The 27174-nt window shown below is 41.8% G+C and overlaps 1 long non-coding RNA gene across 1 annotated transcript in view; it reads left to right on the forward strand.

Annotated features, from left to right (window-relative positions):
• The window catches only part of LOC136367232 (uncharacterized), a 47287-nt gene that overhangs the window by 9550 nt on the left and 10563 nt on the right, over positions 1 to 27174 (forward strand). The gene's annotated exons all lie outside the window — the stretch shown is intronic.

Raw genomic sequence — 27174 nt, forward strand, 5'->3', positions numbered from 1 at the left:
AAACTCAGGGCTGAAGGGCTTGCTTTGGAAGCTGACAAAAAGGCAGTCAGTTAGAAAAGAGTGTCTTTTGGGTGGAGAAAAAAGAATTGTAGAAACAATTTCAGGTGCTGTGGCTTATTTTGTTGTTTGGCTCTGCAGACCAGCCAGTTCTGGCATTTCCATGCACCAACTTCTGTGATTTCATCTCTTAGTTTCATAGGGAGTAGTTATTGACTGATCCATTTTAGTGTTTGTGGAAGTTTAGCTTTAAAATTTCTATCAATGGTTCAAGAGGACTCTGTAAATATCTTTGACCGTGAATATTTGGACAAATGTGATTATTCTACACTGTTGCTCTGAAATTTACAGCTTAAAAATTTCTATCTCAAAATCAACTTCTTAGTGCTATTGAGGAAAAAAATACATTGTACAGAGTTTCATTCAAAGAGGAGACATTTTTTGGTTTTATCCTGAGAATGGTGTGTGTCTGTTCAGGTTTATCTGGATATGGATATGTGTATCTCACATACATATTTGTTTGAAGTGACCATTAATGCTGGCTGAGGAAGCACTGTTGAATCTTCTGCTCCATTCATGTTTTGAGAAGAGTCCATTTTTATCTTCAAGTAGTACAGTAGAAGGTAGGGGTGGTATAAAAACATTTCACTGGCTGGAGAGTGTGGCTGAAATGCTCATCTTTCCAGAAATTTGCTGAGACTTTGGTTTGCTAAAGTATTTTTTCCTTTAAAGTGCTAGTTGAGGAGACTTTTAATGAGCAGCCCAGTTGCCTGTGTGTTGGAAGCAGAGAGGCAGCAGAGTGAAATGCCTTTTGGAGTGAACTCCTATCTAAACCCAGAACTCCATCGTTTACTGAGTTTACAAATAAGAGAACTAAAAGCTTGGCTTGCCTGTAGGTAATTATTCTTGTGTTTAAAAGAGGACCAGAACGCTCTCATGGACTTACTCACTTTGCTAAGCCAGCCTTTTGAAAAGAGCCATGGTAAATATTTATTTAGTTGCCATAATAGAGTATAGGAATGTCTTCTAACCTCAGCAGTGATGCTGCTGCTTCTAAAAGCTTTAGTTTGAATGTTAAAGATTGATGGCTTTGCATCACAAATTGTATTTCCAAAGGCTGATCCTGGCACTGCTGTATTTTGTTTTTGTAACTCTGTGGAATTGTCATCTTTCTTGAATAACTTGCCGTCGAAGCACATGCCAGGTCATGTGTTACAGTCAGTTCAAGCACACGTTTTCCCAGTTAAATATTTCTCTCTGGGAGCTGCAAGAGCTGCTTTGCATATCAGAAGCTTGCAGTCCAACCTGCTGATGAGTATTTGCTTTGCTTGTGGCTGAATTCTTCATATGTGACTTGGGAGTCATCTTTGGAATTCATTTCTGTGTTGTTCAGCAATGACAAAAACTTGGGAACTGGGATGGTGCTTGGTTTGTTGCTCAGTTTTCAGATTATTTAATCTGGGTGCTCTTCTCCCATCTAAAAATTGAAATTTTTGGTTAAAACAGATTTTTGCTATTTTTAGGGCATGGAAGATCCTGCCTTTAAACTCCAAAGTTTAAAGTCAGAGACTGAATAAATACTTGTAAGTAAGGAAGCCTAATTTTTGCTATTTTCTTTGTTGACCTCAGGGTCATCTTTTCCATAATCTATGACAAGAGAAAGCAGTCTGCTTGCAAAACAATAAAATGCATTCAAGTCTTTTGGTATTGTCAGGCCATGACAAAAGCTTAATAAAATGAGAATGATTGAATGATGTGCACTCTCAATTTTTCTAACTCTTCTGTAAAATATAGTGAAATCTGAAATGGGGCATAGCGTTCTCAACAAAATGCTGCCAGTGACAAAAACCTGGAGAAGGCAAACATTCTCACTTGTGGAGCTGAATCAGTTGGAAAAAGCAGCCAAAAAGGCAAAGTGGAAATACTGTTATGTAGTCTGAAATATTTAGTAGCAATGATCAGCATTAAAATAATTTGTTACAATTAATTGGTGCTTTCTGTCATTTCTTATGCACAGCAGTTCTCATGTGTGTACCACAGTCTTATCTTGAAGCAAGAAAACGAGGCTCTTTCTGAGCTGCCTAATGCTTTATTGCAGAGATTTATTTCTTAATCTTCGCTGGAGATTTTGAAGTACTGGCTGGTTTTTAGCAGGCTGATTTAGTTCTTGTTGGTTCGAGAACATACAGAATAGGAGTGCTGTAATTAAAGCTTGGTGGTAGCTATTGGCAAGTCCCGAGTTATTTGTGCAGTAGCATTGTGCTGAGGACACGATGCATTTTAGGGAGGGGAAATCAGAGCAATGTGCTGATTTGCTTTGTGTGGGCTAGCATGACTCATTTAAAAGTTGGGTTTTTTTAGGGAAAAACTGTCAGGCTCACCTCAGGTTTCAAATCAGTTTTAAACTGTAGGTCTCCCTTCGATCTGCAAGGCCCTAGCAATTCTCCATGGTTGGGGTCAGCAGTTTACAAACACTGCCTGGACCAATGATCTGTGAAATCAATCTCCGAGTCTTCCTGCTGCTGCCGCCTTTGAACACTTTCATTGATGGCAAAGTAGAAATGACTCGGCCTCTGGGATGTGATTATAAGCATTCTAAAGCTTAAAACACACAGGAGACAAAATGTTGGTGCTTGGAAAGTTTCTTTACCCTTGGCATGAGCGGATTTTTAGTCCTGGCATTTTCTGGAGATATGTCACTACATCCTGAACAGAAGTAGTTTGGTAATGTGTTGCTATTGCATAAATATATTTGAGACGTTTTTGCCCACCTTTCAAATTAAAACTGTGCTATGAATGAGTCAGCGGGCAGGCTGCTTGCATGCTAAAGCTAACATTTTGTGGCTTCAGATACTTAATAGCTTTTCTTCTGTGAATGAGTAAGATGGATTAATTTATATACAACGCTTCCTAGTCAGAGAGAAGTCAGTAGTTTTAAAGGCCACTGAAGCAGTGGTTGTAGATGCCACACAGTCTGCTCCTCTCGTTGAAGACAGTTCTTTAAAGCTGAGCTGTCATGGTCCCTCCACCTGGAGCTCAGTGCCTCCATTAATCAGACATCATTTCTGTTGCTTAAGCATCTGTGACAGCTGGCATGCTGTCCCACTAGTGCCAAGTGTGGTTCAAATGAAGGCATTTTTTTTCCAAAGCAATTGTTTGGAGTGCAGGTCCTTGCACACTGACTCCAGCTAGCAGTGGATTCAGATATCCCTCGGAAGGGGTCACGTCTTTGATTCATCTCCCATTTTTGCACTTGTGTTTTCTTTATTCGATCATTCAGCACGGCATGTCTAGAAAACGCTGTGTGTTCCGGCTTGTAGGACTCCCCTCCGTGCAGGTGAAAACAAAAGCGTTACCAAAATCATAATTCCGTCTGCGTGTGCAGGAAAAACTGCTGGAAGCCGTGGCAAAATTTGGTGGCGCTGGCTTTTGGCAGCGCCAGAGGAGCCGATGCTGTCAGGTCTGGATGGAGCCGAGGCTGTGTAAGAACAAGAGCAGCTGTTGGAAGTGTCCCAGCGCTCGGGGCCGTGGCCATACAAGGAGCCCTGTCGGCACAAAGCTGCTCTGTGTCTGCTCCGTGTTTGCCATGTGTGTTAAAGTTCACGGGCTCTTTGTCTGGGGGGGTGCCACGGGCCCCTGTCACCCCCAGGGCTCTGCAAGCATCTCTCCGTGGTATTCCATGGCAGAAAGGAAGTGGAAAGGGGGAAAACACTCACGGAATAGTTCAGCGGGTCTTTGCCAAATCGCATTTTGGGATCCATTTCTATTTTAAATACCGGAGTGACTGCCAAAGCTGGCAAACTGTGATCCCCTTCGGAAGGGGAGGAGACTTCATTACTTCTCTGCCAGAGGAGGAACATCACTTCATTTCTCTGTTGCTTTGTTTTTCCTTTGGTCGGGAACAAAGAGATTCTGCAAATTCTGCGAGAGAAAAGTAGAAAAAGCCATTTTTCAAAGCTTTTCCAGAAATTTTGCAAAACAATGGGTTCGATTTACACTTTAAATGTGATTTCCTGTCTTCTCTCACGTTATTTGCATACCTTTAAAACTAGCTTGGTTTGACTTTATTTTATAGGAATGTGTCCTTTCCTCTGCTCGTGGTGGTCGGGGTATTGTTTCCTTGATTATTTCTACATGCATATAAGCAAGAAGTGATCAAATCTAATCACCAAAGAATTGGCCAGATTTGCATTGAGAAAAACTGATTAGGAACTGATTAGGATTTCACCTAGAAAACAGGCTGAACATAGGATAAAATCTATGCTTAAATAACTAAATCCCAGAGTTTAGGAAGATAGGACGACTGAACAGCAATAAAGAAAGAAAAGGAAAAAAACTGTGAGCCAAAAAATATCTGGTTTTTCTTCCTGCCTTTGTCATGCCTCACTTGTAGCCTTGGAAACTGAAACAAAGAGGTTAAGAAACTTGCTCATTCTTAAAATGGAGATAAGATGCAGTGTACAGCTTATTTTAGTCTCACTTATTCCTCTGCAAAGTGCTGTAAGTGAACAGTGCTGGATTTATAACAGCGCATATCTATGGCATGAACGTGTTTATTTGGGACGTGGGCCAATGGACCCACGTTCAGTTGTGTTTCCTGTGCATACCTGTTAGTGCTCCTTGTTTGAATCTGTCAGTCTCTGCAGGGCGTTTTATCCTCTCTGTCTGCAGGGGGCTGGATTTTGGTGGAACCAGGCAGTGCTGGGACTTTGGTCAGGAACTGGGCACAGTGCAGCCTGGCTCCAGACTTTTCAGACAAGCTCCTGTTTTCCCTGCAGGTATCCAAACCAGGGATTCAAGATTGTGGCATCAAAACATTGGAAGGGGCTCTTGGCAAATTGATCAACTGTGAAATAGTTTCAAGCTCTTATTTTTTAAACCAGAGAGTGGCACTTTTTGGTTAAGTCTGTTGCAGGGGCTTTTGTTTTATAGGCTCTCTGGGCATTCCCATGCTGTTTATATTAATGCAGCTCATTTGTAGGCAGTGCAGACGCTTTTAGGAATTGTAAGACTGTGGAGACATTTAATGGCTGAGGATAAATTGCACAGCTGTGGACACTATTTATACTTTTCCTGTATAGAAAAGAGTCTGCATCATGAAATAAGCATAGCTCAATGTTGTGAGTTATTTTTCCTGTTTTTTTTTAATCGCAGAGAGGGCTTGCCAGCTCTTGGGTTTACATGTTAAAAAGTGTTAGCATGTCCATATCCTAAGGTAAAGTTCATGCTTTACCCATTAAGAAAACAGATACTGAAGAAAGGAGAGAGAAGGTAAAATGTTTAAAAATCTTAGTCAGGAACTGTAGAAACACTGCATTAAATTTCTGGGCTGAGAGGAGTAGTTCCTAAATAAGCCAAGGGCAACTAAATGTGATTGAAAATAACCAGGACTTGCTAGAAGGCAAAGTGAACAGTAACTTATGCAACAAGTTAGTTTACAGGTTAAGGATCTGAAACCTCTGCAGAGAACACATCCCTTCCTAAAGAAAGAAATGTCCAAGCCCACAGTTTTCAGTAAAAAAAACAATTTAAAGCAAGTTCCAACTTATTAAAATCTGTAAGGAGAAATAATTATAACTTTAATAATTAGATCTCAACCAAAGAACACAGAGAGCAAGTTGTTTGTTCCTTGTAGATGTGTTAATGATGGGATTCTTCAGAAGTCAACTTTAAAGGACAAAAGGACAAACACAATTATAGAACGTGTAAAATGGGAATTAGGCACTGAGACAGAAATGGAATTGCTTCAAAGATAAGAGGCGAGGATAAATTAAAAATTAGTAGATACCATCTTCAAAATACTGGAATCTAATATCTTTCACAATTTCTTTGAAAAAAGTTTGCTGAAAGAAACCATAGGAAACTGCAGACACTGTATAGTTCTGGGCTCCTAGTTTTTATATCTTGCACGTGGACTGTGGCTAATTTCAAGTTGTTCCCATATTTTATATCTGCAAAGTTCCATAAAATTATTCTGCCACGTAGAATATTCTGAGTGCTTCTACATCCTCTAGAGATTTAGTTGCAGCACTGTAGTTTGTTCCCTTTTCTCCCTTAATGCTCTAAAATCCACTGGCTTGTTCTGTCTCAGATTCCTGTCTGTTATGGGAACCAGGGGATAGCCTTAGTGGGTGAATTAAGAAGTAATTTGATCAAGGGCTCAGGAGATAGGATCTTTCCTCTCTTTTCTTCCCTTGTAATGTCAACACTGTGGTTTTTAGAAAATAATAACTTGCACATATGCTCTGAAATTCCAACTTTGGCTCTGACTTGTCCTAAGCTGTTACTGCTTTGTTTGGGTCCATGTGATTTGACAGCTCTTGTCCCTCTAAGAAACTGATTTCCAAATTATGCATTACAAAAGCTTGATCAAAAGATAAAGCTTGAACTAATAAGATGAATAACTTGCTGACATCAAAGAGAAAACGGAATGGGGCAGAGCCTGGAACACTGATGCCTTTCCAAAATATTTCTTGTGGATGAGTTCTGCTGACCACTGTGTGTGTCTCATTGCCACCACTATTTCTGCAAACGAGGCTATGTACTTAACAAAAAAAAAATCGTTTTACAAAGATTTTTTTTTCAGAATATTTCATACATTGATAATTTTATTTTTGATTCAGAAACTTCTGAAGTCCTTAGAGCTGCCAGCCACATTCCTGCAGTCCTGTTCAGCACTCAGACTGATAAACTCTTTCTGGGTCAGGTTGGAATCCATGAAGGGGACATTGTCCCTCAGCTAGAGGTACTGCCCCTGCCTCCACAGCGCAGGACAGAGCTGCAGGACCCCTTCCTTGATTTCACTACAGAGGGGGGGATTCATTTACCTAGTCATTTAAACATCTTAAATGGAAGTTCTTTTCCTGTGCCCTGCAGTGAGCTTGCACAAGCATTCTCCATATCCTTGCTGAGAGACAGCAGCTTGATAAATCACTCCATCTGACAAGAGCAAGTTTTTACTTCTTGACTGGTACCTTCAGCCCACTCACAGATGAGGTGGGGTTTTTTCTGTTCTTCAGATGTCTGGTTATGTGTGAAAAGATGCGGATGCAGGGTGAAATCTGTCAGCCCCTCTCCTGAAGCCAGAAGTTGTTAGTCTGAGGGAGCAGCAGCTGGCTGTGCCTCCCTGGGGACAGAACCTCTCTCTGCTCAGTGACCCCTGAAGGGACCTCTGGACCACGTTCCTGCAGTCCTTTGGGAGGAATCACTTCAGTCAGATGCCTTCATTTGAATGACACTTCCAGGAGAGGTTTCTCTGAAGCCCTGGATGTGTTTATACACGTGTGGCAGTTTCTTTGCCCATTTAGCTTTTTCCATTCTGCGCATTTCAGCCCAAGGATGCTGTTCAGGGAGATCAGGGAGGATTGCTGGCTGGCTCCACAGCCTGAGGGGGCCCTGCTGTGGGGAACCTGCTGCCCCAGGATCCTTCTGAAACTGCACAGTGCTGTGTGATCTGTGATTCCACGCTGGAAAGCCCTACTGCTACTTCAGGCTTCTTCAAAGTGAGGCAAACTAATGTTACTGCTGCCATGTTAGAGAAGCAGTGTATGGACTGTGCTGCAAATGTAGCTCGTGACTCCCCAGCAGCAGCTCTTTCAGCCTCAGAGTCCTTCAGACACAGGGAACTGTGGCAGGTCTCAGTGCAGGAGCAGTGCTGTTCATTCCTGAGATGACACAGGAGGGAAGATGCACCAATGGCACAGTACAAGGTAATTAATATTTCTTTAGATGTCTTTTATTACATAAATTGTGAGCATTGTCCTGGTGACTCTGCACGAATACACTCACAGAATAATGCAGCTGTACTTGTGAGGCTCTGTGTTATCACATTGCAGTCTGGGCAGCTCTGGCATGCAGAACCTCTCGTGGTGAGCTCCTGCTTCTTCATTTACTTGCTCTGAAACAGTAAGTGGGAATATTTGTTTCAGACTTGTAGCGTCTTAAAACACGGGAGGTTTTTTATTGAATGTATAGAAAGTTGCTCACTTTATGAAAGACTGTAATACCAAGTGTTCAACAACTGAAAGCCTGCACTGAGTCAGAGAATTTAATAAAACTTGGAACTTGCTTGCAAGGAGGGGATATCACCTCATGCTGCACTTTCCCAACCTTAAGGAAGTTGGGCATGATGTAGCACCAGTTAAATGCAGACTGCAGCATTTCAAATGCAGTCATGGGCTGGGCAGTCAGACTTCTACATTCTGAAAGCTCTTCATCAAAGGTTTACAGATCAATTGGCTTGTGAGTATACCTGATTCATCTCTCTTGAGGACAAAATAACTTAGACATGTTTGGGAGAAAATAAGTTCTTCACAAATTTTTTTTTCATAACCTTTTATTAAATTAAGGAAAACAGAGGTATAGTTCTAAAGAGATTTTCTAAATGGGAATTTTTAAAGGAATTTGAAATAAGAAAGGGTATCACTAGTTGCATAAAAGTGTAATTAAACATTTATCATACTGCATAATCATACTTTCCATGTGCCTACATAAAGCCAAGCATTCTTTTTGTGTTCCTCTTGTTTCTGTTCTGAGATTTGGGGTCAGGGATAAATTAACGACTCTCATATGTGTCCAAGCTCTTAAGCTCTGTTTTGCTCTCTTCCTGTTGTGCAATCCTGTTTTCCCAGGAGTTTGTCAGTCACAGTGGGGTAATGCATTTACTCCCTGAACTTGGGTTAGCTGGGACTCTTGGGGTATTTCAGGACTCCCTTCTGGAAGGTGCTTGTGGTGTGATCACATACAGTCATCAGTATTCCTTGGAATACTCTGATACCAAGATAAAGGGCAGTGCAAGAATCATTTTGAAGAGCAAACACATCATGGCAAAACCCCCATATTTTTCTCTAGAAGGATGGTGTAGGTGTTTAATACCATCTCAACTTGATGCTGTTCATAGGGAAAAATGTTAAAGTGCATCTCTGAAGGAATGGGATCTATATTTGGATTATTACACTAATATTTGCCATTAGGCTGCCAGACTGGTGAAATCCAGCTCAGGAGCCAAGTTTGATGATCCTGCAGTGGTGGGCTTACCTGGGAATGAAAACCTTGCTGAAGTCCAACTAGCCTTTCTACCTGTGTCTAGAAGTAATAAATTATGTTAGGAGTTAGAAATAGATTAAGAAAGTGCTTCAGTGCATTATAGTCTGAAGAATCCATAAAAGTCAATGTTGCAAGATGGCAGTAAAACTCCCTTACTGCCTTCATGCTGAGCTCCTGCAAGCAGATGCAAAATCAAAGAGGAGGAGGATTGTTTTGATGGCATGTGACTGTTGCCATGAGATTCTTGGTTGCCATCAGAAAGGTAATTTTGCTAAATGGCTGTGATCAGCTACCAATTGAGACATAGAAAAATGCTGCATTAAAGCAGCATTCCGTCATTTCCTGTGCACCTCTCATCTGTTATCCCAAAGAGCTGTTCAGCCACGCAGAGCTCAGAAGCCAGAGAGCAGAGCCTCTCAAGGTTAGAGCTCATCATGCCTGGATAGTGCAATTGCCAAGAGCCTAAACACAACAAATCAGAACCTGGGAAATGATGCACGGCCTCACGCTTCTGTAATTTTGAAAAAGTACATATAGATTTCTATTCTTCCATTCCAAGGAGCCTTTGAAGTATGTCAGGTATTTGTAGCTTTGGATGTCTCAGTTGTACATGGAAAGTTAATGACTCACACCTTTCCCAAACAATTGAAGTGCTTCCTGAGTAGCAGAGAAAACATTCCCTCCTCTGCACCAGTACTGACTCTCATTCTGATTCACATTTGTTTGTTGTCGTGTGGCAAACACCATTTGGCATGTTTACTCCTAGGTCTTAATTACCCTGCAGCAGTACTTTTCTCATTATAGGTCTTATTTCCTTTCCCTCTCTCAACTGTAGCATGAAACAGCATCTAAATTAATCCAAAAATAATGGCTTCGTTCTTCCTCCTGATTTCCCTCCTCTCACCAGCTGCCTCTGCTTCTTCCCCTTCCACCAGCACCTGTGGGCCCTCCACTGAACTTCAGTCAACTTCTTACAGCAGCAGAGAGTTACTCCAGTGGAGAAAAGGGACTTTCAGCACTGGGTTTGCAATTCAAATTGCCTCAGTGATGAGGCTCATAAGCATCAGGAGCAGGGTAAGGGAGAGGGACCTGTGCAATATCTCTGTATTTAACACAATGAAATTAATTAAATTCTTCATTCTGCTTAACCATAACTTTTCCTAAAGATTTACGTTGCTTTTTGTCCCGGGATGAGCTTCTCCTGAGGCATGTGAGAAGGAAACAGAGCGTGTTCTGACGCCAGAAGAGAAGGGAATGGCTCTAGGATCCCTCCCTGTGTCATCCTTCATTGTTACCCAAGCCCTCACGTCAGAGCAGTGTCTTGGCAGGTGTCTTGCACAGGCCATTTTAAAGAGCTGGTTCCACTCCTGTCTCTTGGTCAGCACGTGTGCTCATGTCCCTGTGTCCAGAAATGGACCCCAGAAAAAACAGACATGAGGCAAGTGCCTATTTAGCTGAGTTTCTGTTTACCCAGATGAGTTCATGGCCATGCAGAAGGATGTCAGCATCACCAGGAATGAGTTGGGTCACACCATTTTTTTTACAGCTCCTTGGCCATATTGTATTCCATCTGCTCATCACAAATGTGTTGCTCTCTCATTTGTGCAGAAAACAAGTTCACAGGGCTCTAATGGAAAGCAGGCCATGGAAACCTTGTGGACTTGGCACCTGAAATGGGGAGGTGCCTGTGGAACAGCACATCTGCAGAACAGCAGCAGCAAGGTTTGGGAGAGTTGGGTGGGCAGGTGATAATGGTCAGAGTCAAGTTTGTCACAAAAGAAAATATTCCTTACCCATACTCACACATTGTGTCCATTTCTGATGCTTTTATTTGAAAAAGTTGGAGGTATAGCCGTAAGTGGTGGTTGAAAAATGCAGTGAAACATTTATGGGCTAAATGTAGCCTATAGGATGTGGTTAAAATAAAGTTATTTGTAGAACTTGGGCTTTGTGATGCAGCATGCTTTGAATTTTAAGTCCTGAGGACTGTTGTAAAAGCTGTCTGTGCTTTGCAGAAGAACCTGTAGAGCTAGATCAGATCTCTTTGCATGGGTTGTCACTCAATCACCCTTCATTCCCTTCATTCCTCTGCCCTTTATGCTTCTGCCTGGTTTTCTTCCTCCCTCTTACATACTTGATTGCATTTATACTCCCCTCAATGCATCTCTGCTATTTCCATGTACCAGTGCTACTTGTTGTTCTCCCACTTCCAAATAACACAGAGTTGATTCCCCTTTTGATAATTTTTGCTGTTGACCATTACCTTGCACAAGGTAAATATTCTAACAGGTAGTCAATACTATAGAGAATTTAGCAAAGCAATTTAGCAAAGACACTGGTAGGAAATGAGCAATCGTCCTCTGCCCAAATAAACTAATATATAAACCCAAAGTTTCCCTTCCACATCCCACACAAATGTCTCTCTTAGCACACAAATAAAAATATTTGAAATGTTACACGATTCCTGTGGGTTCTTTAAATGAAATGGCCTTCTCTTGCTATCCCAGGTTTTAAAAAACAATCATTGGAAAGCGCAGATGCTTTTGCTGAAGCATTCTCTAAGGAGACCACACAGGTTGCAGTTTGGGTGTTGTGAGGACAGGGCAGGGTTGTGCTGTAGTAGTTTTTTGGGGAAATCTGGAGCAGCAGCATCCACGGACCAGACGCATTAGGAGAATCACAACTGGAAGCTTTCTTTCTGTCATCCTTCTCTGCAGCATTTGAAAAAGAAATTGAACTAATAGCCCTCATAGCTCAAAGCTGGGCCTTCAGGGAGCCATTATGTTCACTCCTCTTTGCACAGAGGATAAATTTATTTTATAATCAAGTGTTGTTAATGCACGGAAGAACATCTGCTTTTTAATGCTGGAAAATGAGCAGAATTTGCCTTCTGAGTATATTGCAAGTGGTGCTGCAGTTCTGGAAACATCATTTTTGTTCAAGTTTTGAGAGTTTAAAATAATTCAAAATTTTAGGAGTTTCGTCCTCATGAAATTACAACAGAAAATGTTTCTTTTTGGAGTCTTAGAGAACTGCTTCTTGGGGTACCTTTGACATGTTCTCTACTGTCTCCAAAAAAAAAGTGCAACACACCAAACTGTAATCCCTGTCTTGAAAACCACTCTTTCTCCTGGGCTGCACTGTCCATCAGATGATTCTGATTATCTTTGTAGTCTTGGTAATGGTTGATTGTAACAAGTGAGGCTGTAACTTGTTGCAGGATCTGCTCGGTCTTGTTGGCTTGCATTATTAATGAAAAGCAGACTAAAAAGCCTGTCTGCTTTACTATCAGGTTCTCATAGAAGGAGTTTTGTCTCCAGAACATTTTGGCAGGTGTATTTAGTGATTTCATTCTGATTGTCAAATACATTCACATATTAACAAATAAATTTGGCTAGGATTGCAAATATTTATGTAATGTAGTGCAGCAGTTGTATTTTGGTAACTGGCTATTCTTTTTCTTCCCTTCCTTGGTCCTTAGACATAAATAAAAGTGGATTGTCCTTTATCCATGTATTGAGAAATTCAGTTTCCACCTGCCTCCAGGTGCTCAATTGTCCTTTTCCAGCGAGTTCAGCTTAGCTAATATGGGAGATGGACTTAGTGACTCTTACTGTAACAGCTCAGTCCAAACTCAGAGCCACATAAAAAAATACCAGTCTGGAATCTTGTGTCTGCTAGTGACTGCTTCCTTTTTGTGTAGAGGCTTGGGGGAAAAGGGACAAGATATCTCCCCAAAAGAAGAAAGTTTCTTTAGGGACTAGCTGATGATTTTTGGATTTTGTTCAGAGAACTAATCAAATCGGATCTTCAAACTGAAAGCCGATTATTAATGTGGATTCAAGAGACAAGCTGTTGCTAGTCTAAGAAAATTACTTCCATTTTTCTATTCAGGATGAAATAAACCCCAAAAGAAAGCTGAAGTGACCAGTTTAAAACAGTGTGAGCATTCTTTTTCCTGTGACCCACACTCTGTGTGGGTAGGGAGGGAGGAATTAATGGGGTAATTGTCAGAAATTTTTGATTATATGGTCTGCCAATTAACAAATTATTCTTTTACAGAGTGATTATATTCTAAATAAGCTGTGGTGATTGAAAACATACCCAACTTCTTGTGAAATCTTGCAATAATTCTTGCAAGAAGTGTGTCCTTGGACCAAACTGCCTGATGAACTTGATGGTGTTTGATAGCCACATGCCAAATGTAGATAAATATTTTATAGTTATGGATCAGTTTTCCAATCCATTGTACAGTAATGGATCTGCTATCTGCCCAGATGGAGCTTTTATGCTGCTGATTATCCTTTTGGGACTTAGAGGAAAATGGAAGCACTTGAGGTCAGTGGAAAATTTTCAGTGTCAGGGTGGAAAGATGAGCTTTATGGTGGAAATACAAGTCTCTTCATGGTTGGAAAAGGTGGATAAACGTTTTTTAAGTGAAAAGAGTCAATTTTACGACCTAAACGATTCACAGAAGTGCATTAATTGTCCTCAGCTACTTTACACTGTTTTTCCCCTTTTTTCTCCAAAGAAGTTGAAATACATTTTGTTGAACCTGTTAACTTTGAATTGTTTTGTGTGGTGGTTTCTCTTTGTGTAAGTACAACACAAAAAAAAAAAAAAAAAAAAAAAAGCTGTGGAATATCTAATTTCTTTGAAAAAATGTTTTTTCTCCTCTCAATTTGGGGTGGAAAACAAGTTCCTGGACAACTGAGGTTTATGGGGTTTTTTTAACCATCTCTAAGCAGTGGAGAGAGCTGAGTTTCCAACACACTTTCCCTGTGCTTCCTCATTTTCCTGTCCTAATCTGTTCCATCACCACCATCCCCTTGTCACACCCAGTGCATCTCTCCGTGCCTTATTGTCACCTCTGCCAAGGACAGAATTTGAAATGTCAAGCCTTTCTCAGCAGTTTTTGTTTGCTAGATGATACCTTTCCCCCCCCAAAATGTGCAGATTTTAAGACAGTAGTTCTAACACTCCTTTTATTTGGCTGGCAGCTGTTAACGAGGGGCACATAGCAATGAACTTCATTTTCTTAGAATACCAATTTGGACATGCAAGCGTAGAATAAGTGTTAGAGCTAATTGAGAATGTTATTTTATCATGCCCAACTCAAGTTTTACCTAAGCATCACCACAATTCTGGAAGAGCGTTTCTCTAAATGTGTTTCCACGATCAGAAATAACTTACCAAAAAAAAAACCAAAATCAAGGCGCAGTGACATGGCAGGAAATTAGAGTTGCCTCTTGTATACAATCTTGAACTGAAATAATCTGAAAAGCATGAAGCTGGAGTTCTCGTGTGGGGGATTAGTTTCCTGGGACCACATCTCTCAGGCTGATGACATAACCCACAAACACTTTCATCAGCTCCAGCTGCCACAGAAGTGCAGGGATGGTCCCCTCGACCAAAAGTGCAGATTTTTATCTGCTTACACAGACTGTAAATCCGTACCTTAAGAAATGTTTTGTTAACATGCAGATGGGCTCAGGATGGCTCAGCTGCTTCCTTACACTTTAAAGAGAAAAACAAAGTTCCAGAAGCTTTGCTTTAAGTGTAGTTGTGCAGGGAATAATCGATCATTTTGTAAGCAAATTTACTACTGAATAAATTTGGATGTTAGGGAGCAGAACACCCTGTAAACACGTCTTGTACCTTACCAGAGTAAGAAGAATTCTTCTTCATCAAGTCTTGTACATTGCTATAATTCATACTGCATCAGTTTTGCCCAGTTCTTAGCTTCAGATTAAGAGTTCGAGACAGATGTCTAGACTTGTAAGATATTGGAGTTAGAGGTGTGTGACACAGCGAGCTGAAATGTGGTGGATTAAATTGTGATTTTGTTTTCCAGCTCCCTGTTTTTTTTTAAACCTAAAAGAATTACAATTTAAGATCTAATCTGTCATTCCAGATTCTTCACTTCCATTTCAGTTGATTTTTCAGGTTCACTTTGGAGGATGTGTCTTTGAGGGCATAGGGAGGGAGGTGACAAGACGCTGGTGATAGTGGCACCACTCCAGGAGCTGTGAGTCTGTTTCCTGGTTTGTAAATTTTCAGGATCGGTTTTTAAAAATTGCTGTGGTTTCTGTTCCCCTTTCCTTCGGAAAGCACTGCTTAGGCTGGATTGGCACGGAGTGCTTTTGGCTCAGCTCTTTTCACTGCTTGGCGTTTGGTCGTGCCAAGGCATGCTCCAGGCTCAGCATTCACTTGCTGCGCTGAATAACTGGGCTGATAGAGGTGCTGAGCACTTGCTCCATCAGGCAGGGCAGGGCTGTGTGCTGATTGCTGAGCACCTGATTAAAAAAAAAGGTTTAAATTGAGAGATTATGTCACTGTTTCTCAGTTCCTTACTTCTTGTTCCTGTGTAATGAACTCGTCTCATTTCCTTGTGTGAAACACTGTCTTGTCCTGTTGAACGTCAGTCTGCTCTTCACTGGGGATTACTGCAAAGATATTTTTAAAATGCTTATCTTACAACAGGTAATTAAGCCTTTCTTAGTAATACTGTTTGTATTCTCCAACTGCTTTGAGAAAAGGCATCTCGTGGGTCTTGAGTGGATGATAAAGCAGTGATAATGAATAGTTTGCTTTTATGGACTTAATTGAGAAATAAATTTTGCCCTCTGACATCCAGTACATTTTACCCTCTAGTAGTTGCTCTTCAAGATGATTTATTTTTTCCTTGCTTGAGGTAGACTTTTGGTGAAAGTGTGCTGTGGACCATGTCCATGTACAATGTGCATTCCCATCAGCTGCCATCCTCCTCGTGCAGCCAGCCACACTTGAGGGAGCTCATTGGAGATAATACCTAATGCAGAGAATCTCCAGCCTGTGCTCAGCTTGGAGCTTGAACACAGTAATTACACACATTTTTAGCTTCTAAGGGAGCATTTGCACTAGGAAAGGAACAGATCAAAACTGAGAGAGGAGGCAAATCAAAACTGAGCGTCCTTCTTTGGTAAAATACTTCTAAAATGTCCATATTGCAGGAGTGATCATTTAGAGGAATGTTTGAGCATTGCTAGTTTGAGCACTTGGGGAGGGTGTGTGGCTCGGGGCTGTGCAGGAAGGTGGGGATGCAGTGTGCTTTGCCTTCCCCCAAAAATACCAGTCCACAATTTCCCTGGGAGCCTGTGCAAAAGAAATATCCACAGAGAAATAAGTGACTGCTGTATGAAGGGATGAGGATTTCAACAAAGCATTAGTAGCTTATTAAAAATCTCTGCAGAGGGTAGAAGTTTTATATTTCAGTAAGGTTTTTAGGTTGTTGGCTGCTGCAGTGCTTCTTGTTCTTACCCTGAAAGTCCAAAGAAAATGATGCTGAGTTGTGACAGTGTAGCCCAGTTTTTTAAGGATGCCCTGCTTAAGGGAGTATTCACAGGGCTTAATAATGTATTCTTCAGCTTTAAGGTTTATTTGTGGAGATTTGAATTCAGGAAATGGCATTGTTATGCAAGAACTGGAGCAGCTAAAAGGAAAGGAGATTAATATGCTAAGATTTGGAAGGGGAATCTGGGGTTGGAGGATTATGTTAGCTCAGGCACTGATTTTCATATTTAACTATGAAACTTTCTCCAGAACTTATTCTTCTTCAGAGCTGAACTGAGATTCAGGATCAAAAATATGTTACTGATGCCTAAAAGCTGAAGATGTTTCTTCTCTTTGTGCAGAACTTCTCCCACTGATTCAGGAGATCTGGGCATGCCTCACTGTAGGCATTTCTTCCCAGGGACTCGTTAGAAAGAATGCACAAGTAGCATCAGATCATTTTTATTCAACTATGTTATTAACAAAATGGAAAGTTGGAGTAATTAAGCCATGAAACTGTAACTATCCCTTGGGAGCAGCTCAACAATTGTGCTTCAGAATGTTTCCTATTTGAATTCAGTGCTCACTTCCACAGAGGAGAGGGGCAGCAGCACAGAGATGAGCCTGTGTGTGTTCAGATCACAGACTGGCATTTGCAGAGGAGTTTATATTGTGTATGTTTGAAGTGGAGAATTTAACATTGGATTTTTTTTATCAAGATGATGTATATTTTATATATTTCATTTTGTTGCCATGTACAGTAACTGCAAATCATAAAAAATAGAAAATTTCTGAGTTCTGTAAGATCTTATGCCATAAATTGTGTCACATGATACCATTCAAAGTTCCAGTATAAAAAATTTGGTATCTCACATATTGCTTTTTCTTATTACTGAGAAAAGCACAGCATTGCAGCTTTGATGTTCTGTTTAGTTTTTCATGGGGAGAGAAGATCTCTTTGAACAGAGAAATGAGTTATAAAGGAGTAAGAGTAGAAAAAATTAATCTATAGCAATAAAGTAACTTAACATCCTCAGGGAATGCATACCTTGTCCTGTTAGGAAAAAAAAAAAAATCTCTGCAGTTTCAGAAAGGAAAATAAAGATTGTCAATAACTTAATGAAGTATCTAATAAAAAGTTAACGTTGAAAGCTACTGACCTGAAGGCCATTTGAAGGAGTCATTTATCCATGTAATCTTTCTCACCTGTCTATAGGAAAACTGGGGCTCTTCAGGCATAATTTGTGTCCTGTATTCTGTGTAAGTGAACGTGTCCGTGCTGTGACTTTCAGGACAATAAATGTGCCTTGGGAACCGTATTTCCCACTGCAGCTGGACTGCAAGAGGGGATTCTGGCATCCTCAGCTGGGCAGGTCCTGGAGGAGGCTGAAAGTACCATGGCCTCTGTAATTTATCCAGCAGCATCTCAGCAGCCTGTAAACATCCGAGCTGTCAAACTGAGCATTTTGTGTGTGGTCTGCAGGCAAAGTGTTCTGACCCTGTTATGAATGAGAAAGTTGTTCTAAAACTTGAAGTGCCTGAGGAGAGGAGTGTGTGAAGAAGAAGGTTCCCAAGTGCAGAAATCCCTGCTGAGCAGTGTGCAGGCTGGGCAGGGGCAAGGTGAGATCCTCTGGTGCATAATTACACCCCGTTCTCAATGGGTGGATATGGGATGTGCACTTCTTGACTGCATAGACCACAAAATACCTGGGGTTTATGGCCCATCACTGTGTTGGGAAATGCCTCACTGCACTGTGCTTCTTAAGATTTTAAATTAAAACCTTTATAATGGGATGTGCAAATAAAATTTACAGAGACTTTGAGGTGGAAAGCTCAAAACTTCAGGAAATACTGATACTAAAAAATTCTGGATAACATTCACACGTACAAATATGAATCTTTATAAAGTGTTAACATAGATAATCTCTCACATGCAGGTAGCAGATATTTATAGATCTGTGGCAAAAAACAAATGGAGAAAGACAGCACATCTTAATAACCTAATTACAGAACAAGCCAAAAACCATTTCTGGGCTAAACCTTTGGTAATTGTCATTCCAGGAAAGGCAACGATCATTTTCACGTGTTCAAACTTCACTGCCATTAAAGAATAGTTCTCGGTTTTCTGCTGTTCCTCCTTCAGAAGTGTTTGTTGCTCTTGGCAGGTGTGGACACGAGAAAGCTCAGGATGGTTTGGTTATTTTGGAGGAGCTGGAGCTGTTTGAGAAGATAGGAATTTCTGTTTAGAATGGAAAACTGATCCTAATGGTCTCTTTGGAGACAGAATGGTCTTTCAAAAATTCTTTTGCTTCTGGATATTAGAAAAGCACTTTTTTTTGGTGAAAGAAAGGCGTGTTGGGACTGAAATATGGCACCACTGAACATGTATCCAGATAAATTACACCAGTTACTGGTTTTAATTTTGATTGAAAGTAACCTTAGAGACGCCTTCCTGTTCACAATGGAGGTGTTATTCTGGCAGACCTTGCTTCTCTTACAGTGTATTTATCCTTCAGCCAGTGTCCACCCTCAGTGTGTGTGCTGCTCTCAGGGTGTGTGGCAGGGGGAGTGCTGTATGTGAGAGCAGTCAGGAATTCTGTCAGGGCACTGGCCCCAGTCACCCTGCCCATCATCCACAGTTTCTCCTTTCAAAACAGGGATCGTGTTCATTTGGCCAGAACTGTGTGGGTCAGGGGGTGCGGTTTGTAGGCTAAGACACTGTTGTGTTGAGCTGACAAGTTGACACATACAAATTTTTATTTTGAAGTGTTTACGTTTTTATATGTAATGAGCTTGATGTAACCTCATGAAAGCCAGAAAGAAGAACTGTACTTGTTAACAAGCCATCTTTTTATTTTCCTTCCATGAACATATGCTGCTGATATTTAATCTTCAGCGTGTCCCAGATCACGCACTGAAATAATAATTATGCCCTATCAGATCACCTTTCTTCTAAGATGGGAATTTTTTACTGCCTGAATTAGTTGTTCAGAGTTTAATTAGGTTTAAGCATTAAGGATACACTCTACTTGCAAAAGAAAGTTTGAAAAGCTACCACCTTTTCTTTCATCTTTGTGTCCTGTTTCAAGGGAATATGCAATATGAAACCTCAATAAAAACTCCTTTTAGAGGAAGAGAACCATTATTCTTTTGATAATTTCTATCAGCTCTATTTGTGGAATGTATAGTTGCCCATTCCTTGTTTTTATTAATTTATGGTTCTTCTGGGTTGTTTTTTTTTAAGTGCTGGGGTTTTTTTACCTTGTAGTCCCAAAATGCCATCAAACAGTTGAACACTGTGGAAGAGCCTTCAGGGGAAGGTGTTGGTGTGGAAAGGGAAGGCTCTAGGAAAGAACAAGTGTCAGACACACTTGGCTTTGACAAGGCAGCGCAGGGCTGTGCTTCACTGCTTGTAAAATAGAAGCTGCTGTGAGTAAAGGGGCATTTTATAAAAAGGAAATTGTAATTAGGGAAATAGCATGTTCCTTAATTGCTGCATTTCGGAATGATCGACAGGAGAATGGTGGTTTGTGCCCTGGTTTCTGAAGGAATGGGGTAGGCATGGGCTTTAAGAAGCACATCTGGTTTTTAAGTGTTTTTAGCTTATATTGTGTAGCAATTGTGCATGTTGATTTCTTAGGAGAAGGGAGAGTTCACTGCACATGTGGAGAGGGAAGGGGAGATACAGCAGCTCGTATACAACATCTGGAAAAAATCCCTGGGAAAAACCCACATGATCATGTAAATGGAGTGAGAAACAAGGTGGAGCACCTAAAGCTTCCAAGCTCCTGTCCCTACACCTGCTTAGCAGAGGCAGGGAAGAACACAGGGCCTCCTCCTTTCCCACAGAGCACGACTGAGTGCTCCAGCCAGCTCCTCCAGCATTTCCATTATCTGCTTTAGGAGGACTTCAAAGCAGGCACAGGAACGTGGTAACTGCGTGTGGGATCTGATACAAGAGATGTAACTGGAGAGTTCCCCTCTGGAGGCAAACCCTCGTGGCTGCTGAGTGTTTGTGCAGAGAGAAAAGCAGTTTTTTTTACCAGTAAAGTGTGTATTTGTAGCAGGAGACACCACCAAAACCGAGCAGTTTGTGTTAGGGTTGTTTTTGTCGGTTTTCAGACATTACCTGCGCATCTGGCTGTCACTAGTATCAAACTGCATCATCATAATTCCTTCCCAGGTACTCCTGCCAGTCCCTGTGTGACGAATGCCTGGTGGGAATATGGCTCACCTGCTTGGCCAGGTACACAGCTGAGTGTTTAGTCCCAGGACAAGACTCTGGGCTGTCTTTTCCCTGCTCCTGGTTCTGTGTTGTGTTGCCAAAGTGAGTATTTGATGTTGGATGTGAATTCTGTCCCTGGGCATGCTTGACATTTGTAGAGGGCTGGTATTTATTCTCTGCAGAACCAGACTGGACTGGTTTTGTCTGCTTAAAATAGCAAAGTCGAAAGATTTTTAGCATTTGTCATATTGAATAACTTTCAAACCTTTTCAGTCTCATTTGCAAGTTTCTTAAGGTTCCTGATATTGTGTCTCTAATAAAGAGCTTTTAAAGATGGATGGTTCTTTGGCTGCCAGCTTATTCCACAGAAGAACATTTGGAGAGTATTTATTGACTGATACATCCTAATGGCTTTTGAAATGCTGTATCTTGGTTTGGTCTGGAAACCTGAGTAGATATCACATTCGTTTTGTTTGTCTTTTGGGATAAGGTTAATGAGTCTTGTAAATTATTAAGGGCTGTACTCTTACCTGCCAGGCCTGATCTCTCTGGATAGGTGCTGTGTGCTAGAGCTCCTCGTTATTAGGTGGACTGATGGCTGCCTGGATGTTTTATTGATGATTTAGTGGGAATTTCCCTGTCTGGAAAAGGGTGGTAGGCTGACAGAAAAGCTTTGCATAGAAAGGTGATGTTAAAAATATTTGACACTTAGTGCATCTATTTCTGAAGGTGTGTTTGTCCTCATGCCATGGATACCCAGCCTGAAAAGTTGTCCTGGGAAACAGATGGAATCCTGTCTTGCAGTTCTCTTGCTGTTCTTACAGACCCATGGGATTTCTGTTATAACTTTGATATAATCTGAGTGTATTCTTGTAAAAGCAATACAGTTTTATTTAGCGTGTCTTCATAAATATATTGCCATTTCTACTACTGTTTTACCACTCAAAAATAGGCTGTTAAACAAAACTAAAGCAATGAAGCAGAAAAGATTCTTAGACTTGAGTGTGGCTACTGTGGTATCCTACCTATCATCAAAACCAGCTTCCAAGTGTTACTGCCAGCCATCAGGCAGGGAAAACAGGCATTCTCCTGCCTGAACTCATAATCCTTGAAGTTTGAATCTGCTCTTAAAGATCTAGTGAGACACAATTTCATTGCTATGTATCACATTAAGAGAATATATTACCGGTATATGTAGGATAACTTTTCTGCTAATGTACAGGTTTAGAATGTTTTAGGGACGTAAATCAATACCTTAAAATGAAACCCAAAGCTCAGAATGCCCATTTCCTTTAAGACATGGCTCATTCAGGGTGATTAATAGCTCTTAGTGGTACACCTCCACTTAGGCCTGTCTAAATCTGGATTGCCACAACTTTATCTTGTGACATGTCCTCCATCACTCCCACTCCCTCTGGCTCCTCGTGGTGGCACTGGCCTGGTTTCCAGCTCAGTCACATCCTGGATCTGCTCTCTGTGGGCTCATGCAAGCACAGGAAGGGGCAGAGGTCAGTGACAAGGACAGGGCAGTGCCAGCCCAGATTTAGATTGATTTAAAGGGCTCTAGATCCACACCCTTTGGAAGCATCACTTGTTTGGAATATATTATCTTCAAGTTTCCACTGAGCCTGGAAGTTTCTAGTTGAAATGGATCTTAGATTAAGCAGAGAATTTGCAAAACAATAGGAGAGGGAAAAAATGGTCGTGTGAGTCATAAGCATGGGACCTTCCCCCTGTCTGCTCAGAAGTGCTGAGATCCCAGGATGAGCTCACAGAAGAGCCGTAGTTTCCAGCATGCAATCAGCCACTGTGTCCATTGTACTTTCAGTTTGCTGCAATAAAAGAACCAGATTAGTCATCAGAACTTAGGGTTAGCATAAAACTCAGTAGTTCATGACCACTTTTTTGAACAGCACGTCTTAGGTGGTGCTAAATGCTGATATTTCATCAATGTTTATTGGTTTGATGTGTTGGCAAAGTGGCTGTAAGTGTCTAATGGATCATGGGGCACTTGGGTTGGTCTGTCTCTATATTTATCATTGTGCAGCTCAGCAGTCAGACATTCTGCAAAGCTGCCAGATTGTCATGATGTCCAAATGTCTCACTGGACTCCCTTGGATGCTGAATTTTAGATGAGACTGTGAAGGGTTTCTGTCTTAGATTATTGCTAGATCATTTCCTAAGCCTAAGTAACTCGTACCTGTGGGCTGAGGGCCACAACCTGCTTGAGAAGCAGGGAGTTAGGGAAATGTCTGGGCATCTGAGGACTCAAGGGGCTTCCTTACAGCCTGCCTTCCTGGGGACTGCAGCACTCCCTGGAAATGGGGCAGCCCTTCCCTTGGCTGGCTGCTGCTGTGGAGCAGCCTGGGTGGGCAGCAAACTGCTCCTGGAGCAGCTGCCTGGACTTTGCTCAGCTCTGCTGTAACTCAGCCAGCACTTTGGCATCCCTCAGAACATTCTTGCAAACACCGAAGTGTATTGTCTCCAGAAATTCAAAATGCTTAATTCCACACCCATCCCTATCTTCTTCCAAAGCTGCTTTTTATTGTAAATTAAGGCATTTTCTTGAACTCTGGTGTTTAAGCAGGTTGATATTTCTTTGCATGGATTTTTGGAATGATACCGTTCAGTAATGGCATTATTGACAGAAGAGATGTTTCTTTCTGTACATTTGGGAGGATAATGTGGCCAAACTTGGAATTACAAAGCCTGGAAATGTTTTTGGGCATTGAGTAGTAAATCATGAGTTTGGACAACTTTGTATGGCATTGTTCTGAAGACTGATATCAAATAGGATATTTGTACTGGCAAAGTGAAGTGTGTTTAAATTTTCTGTGGAATTTAGAATTTGTGTGGCGTGTGGGATGATTAAAAGATATCCTCTCAAGATTTAACCATTCAAATGCTGCTAATGTGAATCTGCTCCCTACTCCTCGTTGCCAAATCCCTCCCTCACTTTTAGTTGAACGTCACTCTTTCCTATCTCTTAACGTTTCTGTAGCTTATCTCAGGTGTAGAACAGAAAGCAAATAAACCTGGGGTTGCATCTGTGGTGGCACTGCAGCCCAATAAAGCTTGACTCTGGTCTTTTCCTGGTCATTCCTTTCCCCTCTGTGCTGTGCCAGCACACGTTGGTGAACCCAACCAAGGAAGTGATTCACTGGAGAGGGAAAATCCTGCCAAAAAGACCAACTGCCAGCATAAACCCATGTGGTCTTGGGTGGTTGGACTGGCATGGGAACAAACAGCAGGGGGAGAAAAGGCAGGAGTTAAGTTTGTTCTCCTGCTGAAAAAGTTGTAATGAAACCACAGCCTAAAAATTAAGGTTTTGCCTCAAAATAATGGTATGTAAAGGGGACACACACAACAAAAGAGACAAACACCAGAGTCAGGGTCTCTTTTTTCAGATCTCGGTGTTTATTTAGCCTGGCTCAGGTCCTTACCAAGAGAAATTAAAGCATATGAGTGATGCTGATGAGGCTCAGGCAAACTACTTGATTGCTGGAGTTCCATGCAGTGAGGTTTTTTGATGCAGTTTTTTTGAGGCAGGTTTGCAGGTTGCAGCCTCTTTGAGCAGCACTGTAGAAGGTGGTGCTGGAAGTGCAGGTGTTGGTCCCTGGTGCCCTTTGTGCAGCCCCTGTGGACCAGGACCAGCTCCCTGACCCACACCAGCAGCTTCTGTCCATGTGCACATTGCTCCACTGACTCAGCTTTGGGTCTGTCAGGGCACATGAGGAGTACAGGGATTCCTGTGGGTCAGGTATTTCACCTGTTTTTCCCTTTGTTTTTCCGTAGCACTAGAGGCAGCCTTGCAGCTCTGCAGTCGGGGTGTGAGTACCACAGTGTGCAGTGATGCATTTGGAGCGCAGCCATGGGCAGAGCATCCTCAGAGCCTCTGTAAGGATGGATCCAGTGCAGCTCTCGCTGCTGTGGGGCAGTTCTGAGCACTCTGCCCTTCCCCTTCCTCCCCACCCGCAGTGGTGCTGCCACCTCAGGCCTTGGCAGCCAAATTCCTGCAGAACTCCTGGACAGAGCCTGGCAGGGCACAGAGCTCCCTGCCCTGGGGGGAGTGGGTGGGCGCGGAGGAGGAAGCAGAAGAGCAGGGGAAGGAGTGAATCCCGTCTTTCATCTGTCAGGACAGCCTTGTGTGACTTCATTCAGTGCCACAGGTGGTGCAGATAAGGAGGACACGCCTTCTCTGCTCTGTGTGTGTCAGCTCTCAGCTTTTAGCTCAGAAGCACAAGCTGCACAGCCAGGCTGCAGCACTGCCAGGAGCCTGTGCATAGCTCACAATCCAAAAAGGAAAGATGACTTTCCCTTTAGCTTACAAACCCACAGCTTAAGGGCATTTTGCTAAAAGGCAGAGGATCCTGTTGCATGTACTGGGTGTTTTTGGTGACTGATTTTTGTGGTGAATCGTGAAGCTGTAGTTTAGGTGTGACTTCTGAGACTCACAAACAAACGTTTGCACTGAGCAGTGAAGTACAGACACCTGATGACTTGGTTAGGTGACTTTTTCACAGTGCTCCGAAGGTGTTTTTTTAGGGAAGCGTGTTGTGATGGCATTGGCCCTCATGCTGCTCTCATCTGCCTCTCTTCCATCGCACTTACAAGAAAAAATAAGCTGTGTTAAACTTCATTATTTTCAAGCCCCATGACAGCCAACTGTTTTCCATTGTCTTCTGTTCTGTTGGTTTGCTACGAGAGGTTCTCCAACTGCAGTCAGCAAAGATACACGTCTCTACAGCTTCTTACTAAACAGTTCCTGTCTGCCTGCAGAGTTTGTGTGGCAGCCTGCACAGGACCTTATTAGATCACTTTAAATGCAGGCTTTAGGAAGCAATCCTGTCCCGGTCATGCTCCCTCTCAGCCCTCTGGCATGGAGGAAAGTGCTGACAAGTGGGATGCTTTCATTCACAGTGGTGTCTGGTAGAGGAAAAACTTCAGTTCAAAATGCGTATGCAGAATTTTAGCTCCTAATATTGCCTTCCTCAAAGATCAGAGAACAATCAGTTTGCTTCCCATATATAAGGAAAATCACCTCAAATTGTCTTAAATTGTAAAGGGGAAGAGGATTGACCTTAGTATACATTTCTAAATATTTTTTACGTGTTATATAGGTATTTTCACGCTGGTACATGCTTTTCTGCTCATAGAAAGTTTGTGTAATGCTCCAAATTCTGTGTGGAAAGAGTCTGAGCCTAAAAGGGAATAAAGGCAATGACTCTCTGAGCCATACTTGGGCTCCCAGGATGCTAATGCCTGTGTCAGAGGAGATGAAGTAAGGGGAGACTGCATGAAACCCATCAGAGCTGTTAAGATGTAGCAATGCAAAGCTGCTGCTATTTTAAATAATGGTTAAAATAAATTCCTCTCGGTTAGTGCTGGACTATTTGAAATTCCCCTGCGTTTAAATAAAAAGGGAGAAGGAATTTTAACCAGCTCATTTGATAGAAAAATGACCTGCAGATGGGGTTTGAGAGAATAATAGGCAGCAGATTACAGTGGGGAAATCACGGCAGAGCATCAGACTTTGATGGGTTTATGCAGAGTGGGCAGTGGGGAGATGGGAAGAATTCCCTCTGCAGACCAGCAGAGCACTCATTTTATTTCCACTGCCTGTAGCTCTTCATAGCAACATTAGGTTTATGAAGTCGTATATGCTGAAAAGTTTTAAAACATCAGAAGTGTTATGTGATATGCAAATACCAGTGGGTTTTCTCCTGTTGATGTGCCTGTTTTCAAGTACAGTCATATGTGGAAAACCTTGTGTTTCTCCCAGTCTTGACCTGCTGTGATCGAGGGCAAGTACCCCTTCCCTAGTTCCCAATGTCCTGAAATGCATTTAAATATTAGATTTAATCAACACTTAAGATAATGCACTGAAAATATAAACATTGTTGGATTTTTTTCTTCAAACCGTCGTAACTCTCCCAAATTAGAAGGATTTTATGAAGAAGGCAAACACTTTATACCTGCCAAAATTCAATTCTAAAGCAAATTTCTATGTGGGGAAGCTCCTATGTACCTACACAGAATAGCACTGGAATATTTCTTTTCCTTTCCTCTGTCTTACTCTTGGGAAAATCTAAAATACACTTGAAGTAACTTAACAACAAAAAAATTGAGATTGCTGTGGCAGACTACAAAAATTTAAATATTCTCATGTATGACACCTGAAGGGATTTTTTTTCTTAAATAATGGAAGCCAACATTTTTAATGCAATTCACAGCATTTATGAGCACATTTGAGATCTGAAAAAATATCCTGTGAAATTCCTGTGTGGGCTTCTGCAGCCCAAGGATGCAATTTCATGTGTGCCTCCTGTGGGATTTTTCTTTTTGCCCCCTTTGCAGCAGCTTTGAACCCAAGATGTTGTCCCCAAGGGGGACTGTACTTGCAGTGACCTTACCTGACCTCAGCTGGGGATCACTGAGTACTCCTTGAGTAAGGAAATGTCCCCAGGAGCTGTTCCTGCTGTGCCCCCTGTGTCCAGTGTGCTGGTCTGGTTTGTGTGCACAGCCAGGTCGTGGTGATCAGGTGAGAAAAGCAACTTTTCCTGTGACAGCAGCTCCAAAGGGCTTCAGTGGGACCT

Source organism: Sylvia atricapilla, chromosome 13 (assembly GCF_009819655.1).
Source record: "Sylvia atricapilla isolate bSylAtr1 chromosome 13, bSylAtr1.pri, whole genome shotgun sequence".
Classification (NCBI taxonomy): Eukaryota; Metazoa; Chordata; class Aves; order Passeriformes; family Sylviidae; genus Sylvia; species Sylvia atricapilla.